General features: G+C 35.2%; 1 protein-coding gene across 1 annotated transcript in view; it reads right to left on the minus strand.

The window, feature by feature from the left end:
* Positions 1 to 14,094, minus strand: part of DPYD (dihydropyrimidine dehydrogenase) — a gene marked incomplete at both ends in the record, with an annotated part of 823,320 nt that overhangs the window by 418,133 nt on the left and 391,093 nt on the right. The window lies entirely within an intron of this gene.

A 14,094-nucleotide genomic window follows, 5' to 3' on the forward strand; every position in this document is an offset into this window, starting at 1 on the left:
TTAGCAGAAGGAAAGAAATCATAACAATCAGATCAGAAATAAATGAAAAAGAAATGAAGGAAACGATAGCAAAGATCAATAAAACTAAAAGCTGGTTCTTTGAGAAGATAAACAAAATTGACAAACATTAGCCAGACTCATCAAGAAAAAAAGTGAGAAGACTCAAATCAATAGAATTAGAAATGAAAAAGAAGTAACAACTGACACTGCAGAAATACAAAAGATCATGAGAGATTATTACAAGCAACTCTATGCCAATAAAATGGACAACCTGGAAGAAATGGACAAATTCTTAGAAATGCACAACCTGCCAAGACTGAATCAGGAAGAAATAGAAAATATGAACAGACCAATCACAAGCACTGAAATTGAAACTGTGATAAAAAATCTTCCAACAAACAAAAGCCCAGGACCAGATGGCTTCACAGGCGAATTCTATCAAGCATTTAGAGAAGAGCTAACACCTATCCTTCTCAAACTCTCCCATAATATAGCAGAGGGAGGAACACTCCCAAACTCATTCTACGAGGCCACCATCACCTTGATACCAAAACCAGACAAGGATGTCACAAAGAAAGAAAACTACAGGCCAATATCACTGATGAACATAGATGCAAAAATCCTCAACAAAATACTAGGAAACAGAATCCAACAGCACATTAAAAGGATCATACACCATGACCAAGTGGGGTTTATTCCAGGAATGCAAGGATGCTACAATATACGCAAATCAATCAACGTGATACACCATATTAAGAAATTGAAGGAGAAAAACCATATGATCATCTCAATAGATGCAGAGAAAGCTTTCGACAAAATTCAACACCCATTTATGATAAAAACCCTGCAGAAAGTAGGCATAGAGGGAACTTTCCTCAACATAATAAAGGCCATATATGACAAACCCACAGCCAGCATCGTCCTCAATGGTGAAAAACTGAAACCATTTCCACTAAGATCAGGAACAAGATAAGGTTGCCCACTCTCACCACTCTTATTCAACATAGTTTTGGAAGTTTTAGCCACAGCAATCAGAGAAGAAAAGGAAATAAAAGGAATCCAAATCGGAAAAGAAGAAGTAAAGCTGTCACTGTTTGCAGATGACATGATACTATACACAGAGAATCCTAAAGATGCTACCAGAAAACTACTAGAGCTAATCAATGAATTTGGTAAAGTTGCAGGATACAAAATTAATGCACAGAAATCTCTGGCATTCCTATATACTAATGATGAAAAATCTGAAAGTGAAATCAAGGAAACACTCCCATTTACCATTGCAACAAAAAGAATAAAATATCTAGGAATAAACCTACCTAAGGAGACAAAAGACATGTATGCAGAAAATTAAAAGACACTGATGAAAGAAATTAAAGATGATACAAATAGATGGAGAGATGTACCATGTTCTTGGATTGGAAGAATCAACATTGTGAAAATGACTCTACTACCCAAAGCAATCTACAGATTCAATGCAATCCCTGTCAAACTACCACTGGCATTTTTCACAGAAGTAGAACAAAAAATTTCACAATTTGTATGGAAACACAAAAGACCCCGAATAGCCAAAGCAATCTTGAGAATGAAAAATGGAGCTGGAGGAATCAGGCTCCCTGACTTCAGACTATACTACAAAGCTACAGTAATCAAGGCAGTATGGTACTGGCACAAAAACAGAAAGATAGATCAATGGAACAGGATAGAAAGCCCAGAGATAAACCCACGCACATATGGTCACCTTATCTTTGATAAAGGAGGCAGGAATATACAGTGGAGAAAGGACAGTCTCTTCAATAAGTGGTGCTTGGAAAACTGGATAGGGACATGTAAAAGTATGAGATTAGATCACTCCCTAACACCATACACAAAAATAAGCTCAAAATGGATTAAAGACCTAAATGTAAGGCCAGACACTATCAAACTCTTAGAGGAAAACATAGGCAGAACACTCTATGACATAAATCACAGCAAGATCCTTTTGGACCCACCTCCTAGAGTAATGGAAATAAAGACAAAAATAAACACATGGGACCTAATGAAACTTAAAAGCTTTTGCACAGCAAAGGAAACCATAAACAAGACCGAAAGACAACCCTCAGAATGGGAGAAAATATTTTCAAATGAAGCAACTGACAAAGGATTAATCTCCAAAATTTATAAGCAGCTCATGCAGCTCAATAACAAAAAAACAAACAACCCAATCCAAAAATGGGCAGAAGACCTAAATAGACATTTCTCCACAGAAGATATACAGACTGCCAACAAACACATGAAAGGATGCTCAACATCTTTACTCATTAGAGAAATGCAAATCAAAACTACAATGAGATATCATCTCACACCAGTCAGAATGGCCATCATCAAAAAATCTAGAAACAATAAATGCTGGAGAGGGTGTGGAAAAAAGGGAACACTCTTGCACTGCTGGTGGGAATGTGAATTGGTACAGCCACTATGGAGAACGGTATGGAGGTTCCTTAAAAAACTACAAATAGAACTACCATATGACCCAGCAATCCCACTACTGGGCATATACCCTGAGAAAACCATAATTCAAAAAGAGACATGTACCAAAATGTTCATAGCAGCCCTATTTACAATAGCCCGGAGATGGAAACAACCTAAATGTCCATCATTGGATGAATGGGTAAAGAAGATGTGGCACGTATATACAATGGAATATTACTCAGCCATAAAAAGAAACGAAATTGAGCTATTTGTAATGAGGTGGATAGACCTAGAGTCTGTCATACAGAGTGAAGTAAGTCAGAAAGAGAAAGACAAATACTGTATGCTGACACATATATATGGAATTTAAGAAAAAAAAATGTCATGAAGAACATAGGGGTAAGACAGGAATAAAGACACAGACCTACTAGAGAATGGACTTGAGGATATGGGGAGGGGGAAGAGTAAGCTGTGACAAAGTGTAAGAGTGGCATGGACATATATACACTACCTAACGTAAGGTAGATAGCTAGTGGGAAGCACCCGCATAGCACAGGGAGATCAGCTCGGTGCTTTGTGACCGCCTGGAGGGGTGGGATAGGGAGGGTGTGAGTGAGACGTAAAAGGGAGGGGATATGGGAACATATGTATATGTATAACTGATTAAATTTGTTATAAAGCAAAAAATAAAAAATAAATAAAAAAAAAGAATAATATAATTATCATATGATCCAGCATTTCCACTCCTGGGCATATATCCAGAGAAAACTCTAATGTGAAAAATACATGCACCCTAATGTTCATAGAAGCACTATTTACAATAGCCAAGACATGGAAGCAACCTAAATGTCCATCCACAGATGAATGGATAAGGAAGATGTAGTATATATACAATGGAATATTACTCAGCCATGAAAAAGAATGAAATAATGCCATTTGTAGCAACATGGATGGACCTAGAAATTGTCATACTGAGTGGAGTCAGACAGAGAAAGACACATATCATATGATATCACTTATATGTGGAATCTAAAAAAATAATACAAATGAACTTATTTACAAAACAGAAACAGACTCACAGATATAGAAAACAAACTTATGGTTTCCAAAGGGGAAGGGGGGACAAGGATAAATTAGGAGTTGGGATTAGTAGATACAAATCACTATATATAAAATTGATGAACAACAAAACCCTACTGTATACCACAGGGACCTATATTCAATATCTTGTAAAAAATTATCCTGGAAAAGAATAAAAATAAAAAATATATATATATTTGTATAAATGAATCACTTCGCTGTATGCCAGAAACTAATACAACATTGTAAATCAACTGTACCTCAATAAAATTAATTAATTTTAAAATTAATTAATTAAGTTTTAGAAAAGAAAACAGCATGTAGACTATTACACAGAACCTCTACTTCATACAACCATAAGGGTCGGTTAAAAGGATAATACAGTACTTTAAGAAATGGCTTCTGTTAGCCATGGATCCCTCCCAAATAATAAATAACATGTTGACAAATTTTCGAAAGTGTCAGTCAAGAAGGTAACAATTGCCACATTCACAGGCCCAGGGGCAAATGCAGCGACACTGCTGACAATATGTCAATGACTAGTGTAAGAAAAGCCTGGTGACCAGCACAAGGTGGTGCCTGACAGCAAATCCATGTAGTACAAAGGAGTCAGTATGAGCAAGGTGAGAGTGATGAAGGTAAATAACAGAAGTTGACATTTAAGAAAGGTGACAGCAGCAATGTTAAGTATTAAGACTTGGAATAAAAAGCTCAAAATTGTAAGTCAACAACCTATCAGGCAATCCCTGCTTTTGTGTTAAGCTATTAACTCTGTATTTCTAGGAGGAGAAGTCTCTGATACAGGCTAAGGTGGGGATAGGATGCAGGGAGAAAACCAGTGCAGTCTCTCAGAGGTTATTTTGCCACCCTCAACAAGTCAGTTAGGCCTCTTTAAAACTCATTTGTCTCATCTTTAAAACAACGATTGTGAAGGATGTTGTGGGAATCAAACGAGAAAAATTGTAACACTGTTCTGCTCATTTTCACCCTTCCATTTCCATGTTAACTGTACCCCACCACCTGTTTTAGCTGAAAGTAGCATTTATCACCAATGATCCGAGTGCATTTGTAAGATCTACTTTCTAAACCTCATGTGCCCTGTAATCCTCAGCATATTCAATTTTTCAACCACAGTTATCAAGTACCTACCATATGGTAGGCGTTTGTTGTCCAATCACCTACTATAACACAGGCGTTGTTCTAGGCATTGAGGATACCATAGAGAACAAAACTGACAAAACGTCACATTGAAGGCTACATTCCCATGGGATGTTGTCCTGCAGGCAGTGACTATGCAATATATGCTAAGTCATCCAAAAATGAAATAACATCATTTCATGGGGTGGTTGTATGGATTACAAAAGCCCAGTACCCTTGTTCTCATCCCCACTCTGGTACAGAGCTCTCTGATGACTAGCAGGAACTTACCTACGTGTTCTGCCTTCCATAAGCTCAGCTAAAGTTCAGACAAGAGAACACCACGAGGAAGAGGATGCACAGTTACTGAAATGAACAGCAGGGCTGAGGATGAAAAAACTTGGCTACAGCCCCAACATGGCCATCACACAGTTTCAACACCTTAACGATGGCATTACATTTCTCCTGTTCTTTTTTGTGGATCTTATTGCTGTCTTTTATCTCTTTGAGGATCTTTAACATACTTACTTTAAAGCCCTTTCAGAAGATAGTTCTATTATTCAATTGTCCTATAACTTGAATTTAATCTTTCAAAGTCTGTTCTTCAGCTTCTTGCCCTATGTATTAAGTGGTTGAATCAGATGATATTCATATCTCTCTCAACCAACTTCAGCATAGGTTTTCTAATTTGTAAAATGGGGGGAAAATGGTTACTCCAGGGGTAATTTTTCAGTGTAACATGAATGTTAAGCTCCTAAAAAGGAAATGAGCATGTAGCAGGTATTCAGTAGATTAGATTCTTTATTTTTAACATGTATTATTTGGATTTCAGAACCATAAAAAATTATCATTTTGTCCTTTTAATGGATGAAAATAGTGAGGCACAAGATAACACATCGGAAACTTTAACAGGTTTCAAGTCTTTAAACTGGGAATTCCACCTCTATAAGTACATTGTGCTGTCTCAGAGCCATTAGTGAGATAACCAAAAGGCAATATGACATTCCCAAAGGTCTGAAGGGAGAATTAATGAATAATTAAGTCAGGGCTTGAACCCAGGTCTCTTGACTTTTAGGTTTCCATTACATCACCTTATCAGGATAATTTTCTTGTTTTTAATTCTTATTTTATATTGGAGTATAGTTGATTAACAGTGTTGTGTTAGTTTCAGGTGTACAGCAACGTGATTCAGTTATACATATACATGTATCTATTCTTTTTCAAATTCTTTTCCCATTTAGGTTATTACAGAATATTGAGAAAAGTTCCCTGTGCTATATACAGTAGGTCCTTTTTGGTTATCTATTTTAAATACAGTAATGTGTACATATCAATCCCAAACTCGGATTCTTTACAACTTGTATAAAAGTCAACTTTACTAAATCATTGAATGCAGAGAATAAAATTCTATCTCAAATTTTCAACTGAGTTATTTTGCATTTGAATTTCCCCCACCAACCTAAAGATTTTTAGTTCCTTTGTTCTACTGTGATATTGTCCTTAGCACCATACAGCCCTAGGCGTTAAGGTGTTAAAGATTTGGCATAGAATTCTTAACACCTATAGCCCACTTGGACCAAGTGACACTGCAGTGGCTAAGTTCTTTCATTCAACATCAGCACACGCTGAGATCAGGCTCTGTATGGCATGGATCAGATTTTTCAGAGTTATTTTTTCTACCCATTCTAATCTTGAGTTATCTGCCTGAAGTAGCAATCTACTGCTATATTGGTAAGGAAATATTCTGCCTTTTGGAGACAATTTCATTTTAAATTACTTTTCAGGTCAAATGCTGCCATTTAATAAGGTTTGGAACCTTATACAAAGTCAATAAAGGGCATTAAAATTACTTATTAGTCATGGCATTTTCTTCCCCTCTCACCAACTAGATAGTTTTGTTTTGATAGCTCCATTAGATATAGGCTCATTCCTCATTTTTTCCTTGATTTCCTTTTACAACATATAGATGATATAAAAAATAAATCTCCCTTCATATACAAAAAGCTACACATTATTAAAATTGAATTTTTAATAGAAAAAGTATTGTCTCTGATACTTAATAATTACTTTAAACATTAGCTAGGGAATACACCAAAAATTAACATGAATGTACCACCAAAGGCAAATTCTATAGATAGCACTATGGGGTTTATTGTATGCTTATTTACAAGCACTTAAAATGGACTTTATTTTTCAATAACTGTAAGCAAATTTAACTTTACTACTTCCCATTGAAAGGGATAAAAATGAGATCACATGCAATTCTGATTCTTTTTCAGTCTAAAGGTCCAGTTTCCCAATGAGAAATTGGGCTGAAGTCATCTCAATACTGTGATCCTGACCAAGTGGAAAAACTTAGCATGGAAACAGCATTTAGCCATGACATACTTCAATATTATTTTTCGGAGGCTATCACTATCTCAAACTAAATCCATTATGATTTAAAACTGTCTTTTTATTGATATTCATTGTTTTTCAACCTGACAGTGGCCAATGATTTATACCAATTTTCTTTTACACAGGAATTAAAGAGTTTGAAATATATCTTAAAGGACACTTTTTCAATAGGTCTCAAGATTTTAATACAGCTGTCATTTGAAACGCCTTACCTCCTCTCAGTTGGAGAAGGGTTTAGAGAAGAAACCAGCTCCCTTGATACGACTGTTTTTATTTGAAGCAGTGGAGGATTCAAAAATTAGTATGACATATTGATGATGCCTTTTTTGAAAGGCATTTTTATTCCCTAAGTAGAAGAAGACTAGCTGGCTGTCAATCATTAAACCACAAATGAAGTCCTTTGCCTGGCTAAGATATTTGCAACTATACCAATGCTGGTAAACTAACCACCAAATTATAGCCTTTTCTCTTGCCTCACCCAGATTTCACAGGGGCTGCACACCCAAATAAATGCCTCTTGGCTACCCATTCATCTAACAGCTGGAAAGATGACACTTGACATTTGGAAACTTTCCTGTGAAGATTGCTGCAAGGCTTTCCCATTAGCTTCCTGGTGAGACTGTAAGGTCGAATAAGCTGCCTCAAAACCTGCAAAGGGTAACGGAAATACTCTAATATTAAGCCTGTGTGATTTAAATTTCTAATTCTCAAATCATAGGTCTTCAGATACTGTAGAAACCACTGGTATATTTCAGGGCAAAAGAATGCCTTTGAAGATGTGAAATTAAAGTGATATTTTAAGCAATGATGATGATAAGTGCCTTTTATTTAAAGTTGGCACTGAAGGTCTTCTAAGCAAGAGAGACTTGGACATAGATAATTTCTTCTAAGTTTGTTTTCTAAAATCCCAGACTGTCATATTTTTTTAGCAACTGTTCATCTTTGTCCAGAACAGAAATCTTAAACATAAGGCGCTGTCACTACCATTCTTTGGGCTTTATTTTCACATCATAGATGTTATGAGAGATAGGTTTAAAATTTTAACAATCCAACAGTGTGGGTTTGTTTGGAAAATCATTGACCCCAATATAAAATAAAATTGTAAATATTCCAGTATTAAGAAAATGCTGTGATCTTATAAATCTTTCAAGTATAAACATAGGACTTTTTTCTCTTTAGAAAGAGACCTTTCGAAGAGACCCCCAAATCAAAAAGTTTTAATAACCTGACAGTTCACTAAAGGTATTAGATAGATAAAATCCTTCACATAATCTCAAATCCTAAAGATGGCAGAAGGTGAAAGATTTCATTTATTGATATGAATGCACATAATTCAATTAGCTTTATAGCAATGATCCTTCTGCACTGTGCCCAGTTTTGAATTCCCCATCTTCAAAGTGTCCTTACAATTTTCTATTCTTGGTTGTTAACTCAGTATTTCCCATGTGAAAGATTCACAAGAATGAATAGGCCTCTCTAAATGTTCAGTCATATGTCCAAATGTAGATAAAATTAATTATTAAAGAGGAAAATGAAACATTTAAAAAATATATGCAGAAGGGCACTGAAGAAACAGCAGACATGAATGATGTAACTTTGAATCTTGAATTAATCACCATCTGAGACTGAAATCACTTTTTAAAAGTCAATTTAGTGAGGCTGAATTTTACCCTATTAGTGACAATGACAGATAGGGATTCCTCTGGATGGGAATCTCATGGCCCCAAATCACAAAAAAAACACGAACACAAACCTAGCTTTCTCACAACATTCCATTAACAAATCCACCAAGAGGAGTCTCAGCTCACAGAGAGAAAATGAAATACTTAGCAATGACTGGATGACTCTTTTCTCTTCAATTTAAAACCACAACTACCATGTTGTACTCACTCACTATATGGTGGGACTATGGCATATCTCTCTCTCCAGTAGGTACTGAAATCACAAACTTGTTTCCCATAGCCTATTGAACTACCATCAGATAGATGGTAATGGCTTTCTGTCACTCTTGATCTGGGGCAGATCTGAACTAGTGACCAAAAGGTTGTAGGCTCTGTATCTCATTACTAACCCCCTGAGAGATCTAGTTCTCTCAACAACTAACTATTCTTTTGTGCCTCAATGACACCAAAAGAAAATACACAAAAACCTCAAGCAGTAGAGAAGCAGGTCATCCATGCAAGGAATTTATGATAGTTTTGAAGAACTTTACAAACACCTATTTCAAAATATACCCATATACTACATACATTAACTGTGAGAGAAATTCATTATAACCTTCATTAAAATATCATATAAGCTTCACTGAAGCCGAACGACACTGTAGAAAGTTCAGCTGAAAAAACACTGTAGAAAACTAAAACTTAAAATATACCTGTGCTCTGTGATCTTACAGGGTTAGGAAAGACATTTTAGATCTAGTATGATGCTCTAATATTTATGTGTGTATCCTGTACATACATTCTAAGATAATTTTGCCACAAGAATTAGTTTCAGGAGGGATTGACAAAATGGAAACTATAACATAAAGAAATAATCATAACAGTATCAGGCACTTTAACATGGATACTTATGATAGGAACACAGCTTATTTAATTAAGGGTAAAGTTTGAGAAAACACAAAAAGAATATCATTTGGGAACATGCATGTAGACAAACTCATGTATATAGAAGGAACACTGAAACTAAATCAATAATAAAATTAACTTTTTGTTGTAGAAAGTTGACCTCAAATGCTGACTGCCAATAAACAGTATTTTGTAACTATTTAACTTCAACTATTCTGTAACTAAGTATTCAGTGACACCTAAAGTCACTTGTAAACTGAGTAACCAAAACATTTTTTTTTTTTGCGGTACGTGGGCCTCTCACCATTGTGGCCTCTCCCGTTGCGGAGCACAGGCTCCGGATGCGCAGCCTCAGCGGCCATGGCTCACGGGCCCAGCCACTCCGTGGCATGTGGGATCTTCCCGGACCAGGGCACGAACCCGTGTCCCCTGCATCGGCAGGTGGACTCTCAACCACTGCGCCACCAGGGAAGCCCCGAAAACATTTTTTTTAATGTTTCATGACCCAATGCCTCCTTCCTTACCCTTTGCAGTTTCTCATGAACTCTACCTAGAAGAAACCAGGTGTTATCCTTTTCATTTCTTGCCTATAGTTGAATAAGCTCTATACAAATTCTGTCCTTTATTTGAGTTTCTATTAATTCCATATTTATCCTTCCACTAATAACTCTTGTCTTTTGCCTTTCAATATTTATCTTTGTACCACAACTGCTTTCATAGCAGCAGCATGTACATTTAGATAAACCCTTCCACTACCAGTAATAAATATTGTTTTTTTTTAATGTTACATATAAGAGATAGTGAATTTAAAGTAGAATTCTGAATCACAGAATAGTGACATGACTAAAGGATCACTCTAATGATGTAATCAAACCAGTGACTTTTGAGATAATTTCCATATATTTAGATTGCTTTATTTGACAAAATGTCTCATGTTTACAAGATCATTTTCTGAGAACTACCATGATTACTTTAGGAAAAATAAACTTCTGATCTAGGATTAGACTTAGAAGAATTTAGCTTGTATTCTATCTCCAAGTTCTCAGAGAAGGCCATAGCATGGTGAGATATCATATGGCCTTTTTTCCCTCCACGTTTTGTGATTAAATTTTTGTTTGTATGTCAATACTAGAACAAAGTAAGTGCTGAATCTTCTGAATGATTGTATTTTTTGTAAAAAACATTTGGTATTAAGGTATTAAGGTCCTCTTTGGTAAAGTAGGATCTTAGGCACCTTTTACACTCTCTTAACCAAGTTCTTTGCACCAAACAGATTCACTAGACTAGTTTCTTCTCTCCTTTTCCTCTCTGAGATATACAAAGGAAAGCCAAGGAGTACCGAATCTTTGTAATGGGTGGGATGCTCCTGTGTGCCTATGAACCTTCTACTCCACCTGTTGAGTTGTGTGCTTATTAAGAGTCACTTGTACATTCTTTACCCCATTTGTGTTGGCTCAAAGTGTTAATAAAAGTTATATAAATCGATGAGCTATACGAATGTGAAAAGAAAGAGGGCTGATTCTGTGAAAACTAAGTTGATTGTTTTCAAAAGATATGATAAAAAGGTGAGTTACTAAAAAACAGATGCTGTCAAATTAAGTGTGTCAGAAACAACTGAAATGACTTATTGCCCAGAAAATTGCTATGTATGTTCCTTGAAAATGTGGCTCCACTTTAAAAAACAAAAATGGAAGTTGTAGACAATATATTATACTTAGGTTTAGATAAGAAATATTCTAGAACTCCAGTGACTGGATTGAAAAGATCTTGGCCCTGCTTATTTTTTTTTAAGAGAAATGAAAATGAGAAAATATCTAAATGCATTAAAATAAAATGATATGCTTAATATATGTGTATATCCTTTTTATACATCCCCATTCTAACTTTTTCGAATTAACCAAAAAATTATGGATTATTGTTTCATAGGACAAGATAACTTTTTTGTACTCCTGTGTTTTTAAATAAATGTTCTGGATTTAACCAATTTATCATTGATAAATGGTCTGGATTTACCTATATAATTAAATGTCTAATTTTTACTCCAATTAATAATTAAATAGTCTTTAATCATACTAACTGAGCTAATTGCCCCTCTATTTTCTTTCTCTGGGAAGTTCAAATTCCTAGAACTTTTCTATACACTTAATCATTCTGGTTAAGGTATATTTTTAACCAGAATTAAGTTATACACAGACTACAGCCTCCAATCACAATCTTCTAATTTCAGTTTCAAACTACAGAGGAACTCTCAGGAGAAGCTCTATTGCATTATTATATTTTTAAATTTTAACACATACTGCAGGGGAAGATATCAAGGACTGCTGCTAATTGGCAAGAAAACTAAGATTCCAGAGTTGAAAAGTACCAGGGAAGTAGTTTAGTACAGGGGAACTTAACAGTTAGACATTTGTGTGTTCAAATCTTGGCTTCATTTCTAACAGGATACTGACCTTGAATAGGCTTATCATGTGAGCCTAAAGTAAAGTAGGTAAAGTTGGTAAAGTATTTTTACCAGCTATGAAACATAGATAATGATGCCTGTTTAACAGGGTCATTATAACCAAAAACTGTACAATGTATGATAGATGCTAAACAATTAGTGGCTGTTATTTCAACGGTTGACAAGTGAATATAAAAGGCATGTTCCAGAGAGGATAAAAATCAGGGACTACTTCTTTTGAGTCTTCTCTAATAATTCTAGTCAACATTGATTTCTGTTCTTTGACTAATTTAGCATTTATTTGTTATAGTAAATTTAGCTTTCTATTACATCATATATATTTTTCTCTAACTATATCACATGGATGAAATAATTGAATTCAAACATCATTATAAGCTCCTTTAGAGAAGGAAGGCTGATGGGTTAATGTGGTTAATTTCTTTTTTTTCCTATTACAGAACTTTTAATCTATCCATCTGTCCACATACATGCACACACACACACACACAGACACATACACACACACACACTAGTTAAATAAATCCATTACAAAGATACAAGTACAAGTGCAAATTTGAAAATTTATAGAATTTTTTTGTTTACCTGTAGTCATTCTTTCAGTTACATACTCTTTCTTTGGGTACACTGTCAAAATTATCTTAGATAGTCAGTATTCTCTTTAAGTGAAAGAAGAAAACTCAAATATGTTTGGACTCCACTAATATCATAGTATTATAAACAAGTAAGTTGAAGTCATATTGGATCACTTATTAGTACAACTAAAGAAGAGCAAGTTTAATATTTTAAAATAATGACTTACAAGGAGGGAAATGTTGACAAAATGAAAAATATTTCTCTCTCTATAAATTCCAGATCTGACACTATCACTTCTTTATTCAAACAGTTCCTACCACATTCCTGCTCATTACATACTCCAAATTAAATACCCAAACTGGGTATTCTCATCATGTTCTAACGCCAGTATAATAAACCCCAGATCCTTTCTCTCATTTTTCCTATATAGTCTCCATGTTCAGGGCCTCCACTAGCCCAGACTGCCTTTTGGTGAAAAAAAAAAAAAAAAAAAAAAGCTGTAGCACAGGTGCAAGGCTTAGGGAGCAGGCAGAAAGCACCTTTGTGAAAATTCAAGGAAGGCACTCCTGCCTCTGAATAGAAGCAGCACAGCAAAAGATGCCATTGTTTGGTGAGTGGAGCTTGGTCTGGATTTCAGCCAACTGGTACCCTTGTTTGGGTAGCCCTTGCACAGCGGGCAAGCTATGCAATCTTATCCAGTAGGTTTCTTTAAGTTCCAGCGATTCAAATCACTCAGTATTCTTCCAGTTTTTCTTATCTTCCCTCTTTACGTGTATCTTGATTTTTATGAAGTCTGCTCACTCCATATCCTGATACCCACCTCCAGGAAGAATCAATCATTATCTCTTCCATACTGCCTCATGCCTTTACGTTTTTTATTATTGCATTTGTTATTTTGTATTATATGTATGCTTCCATAACTATTTGTAAAGCACCATTTTAAAAAACTACTGCTTACTGAATGAATAAATGAATCCATGCATGGATGACTACATGGATAGACAGATGGATGCATATGGATGAATAAATGAATGGCTAGATAAAATGCTCTTATCGTGACCTGAAACAGCCTCTTTCAATCTTCATCTGTTAAAATACTATACTTTGACTTTCTATTCAAATCTCCTATTTTATAATTTTTCTCTGATACCATTTTAACAGTCCAAAGGGAATAATCTCTAATAATTCACAAACAATAAATATTTAGAGCTCAGACTCTTTACTAAGAACTTTCCATAAATTCCCTTATGTATTCTTCCCTGAAACCCAATAGGGTAGCAACTTTATTATTGCTCCTTTATTAATAAATCATTTCTTTACCCCTAAGAAGACCACGTCTTAGAGAAATGAAGTGACTTTCCCAAGGTCATACAGTTTGAAAGTATTGTTGAAATCAGATCTGTTTAGTTCAGAGCTCAAATTTCTAACTAC

The sequence above is a fragment of the Hyperoodon ampullatus genome, assembly GCF_949752795.1.
Source record: "Hyperoodon ampullatus genome assembly, chromosome: 2".
Classification (NCBI taxonomy): Eukaryota; Metazoa; Chordata; class Mammalia; order Artiodactyla; family Ziphiidae; genus Hyperoodon; species Hyperoodon ampullatus.